Genomic DNA, 1,087 nt, shown 5'->3' on the forward strand with positions numbered 1-1,087 from the left:
TTAAAAATAGACCCCCAAAGGAACAAGAAATGCACATTAATATCAATTTAGGCAATAATTATCTTGTTCTTATCATCTTGAGTTTAGCTATCCAAGTCATCTGCTTCTAAGAAATCTGAGTCAGAGATGGTTTACTGTTCACAAATTGTCTGACTTGACTCACTTAATGAGAAAAACATTTCTATGAATTAACATCTTGGAGTTTTAACTGTAGTGTCAGATGTTAACAGTACCTGAGATGGATCAACATTCCTATCATAAGATAAGAAATAATTCTAGGGAGGATTTGCTGAGGCATTTCTTCCAATAGTTCCCCATGTCAGGTTCCAAATTGTTCACTGACCTTTATGGCAATTTCCCAGGAAAAGACTATAGAATGCTTCATGAATTTTCCTGTCATCCTTATCCAGGTGCCAGGCTAACTTTCTCTATATTATTGCAATTTTAGTGTATGTACTGTCAAAGAAAGCACTGAATGTGCCATTTTTTAAAAAGCAAGTGGTATGTAACCTTTGTTTATAGAAATACTCCCCACTCCCCCCTTTTGGGGGGTGTTTGTTGAGTTCTCAGAGCTCACGATAAACATGTTAAAATGTACATAAATACTTTTTGCAGCTAACAGACCTCACTTCATAAAACAACAGCAACAGAAAACATAACTTGTTTAATATAAGTAAAAATGGTTTATCTCTAGAAAGAATCAATGAAATGGTTAAGATTCAAGAGAAGAATCAAAATGACATTCCATGGTCAACATCCACATAAAATCAATGAATAATTCTCCAGCTAAGGAGCATTAAAAATAACTGAATTGTGCAGATTTATTTTTAGATGTTGAGTTAAGGGAATTAAGATAGCAATAAAGTAGTTGAAACTGTACAACAGGTTATAAAAATGGAAGGCCTATTAGTAGCTTTTTCATCATTTGTTCTCAAAGAAGATCAATGACATTATGAGCAGGATGGGTTAACTTAGATTTAAGTGAGGCAGAATTGTGCAAAGTTGTCAACCTCACTGTCTCCTCCAGAGTCATCAAAGTCCAGGACCAAGACAAAAGAAAACAAGAATGGCAATGACCCAGAATGAA

At 34.5% G+C, this 1,087-nt stretch overlaps 1 non-coding gene across 1 annotated transcript; it reads right to left on the bottom strand.

The window, feature by feature from the left end:
- Positions 1–365: 365 nt before the first annotated feature.
- LOC141490278 (U6 spliceosomal RNA) lies at positions 366–472 on the bottom strand. The gene has a single exon (XR_012469132.1). It is a non-coding gene; the product is annotated as a U6 spliceosomal RNA (small nuclear RNA).
- Positions 473–1,087: the final 615 nt, after the last annotated feature.

The sequence above is a fragment of the Macrotis lagotis genome, chromosome 5 (genome assembly GCF_037893015.1).
Source record: "Macrotis lagotis isolate mMagLag1 chromosome 5, bilby.v1.9.chrom.fasta, whole genome shotgun sequence".
Lineage (NCBI taxonomy): Eukaryota > Metazoa > Chordata > Mammalia > Peramelemorphia > Peramelidae > Macrotis > Macrotis lagotis.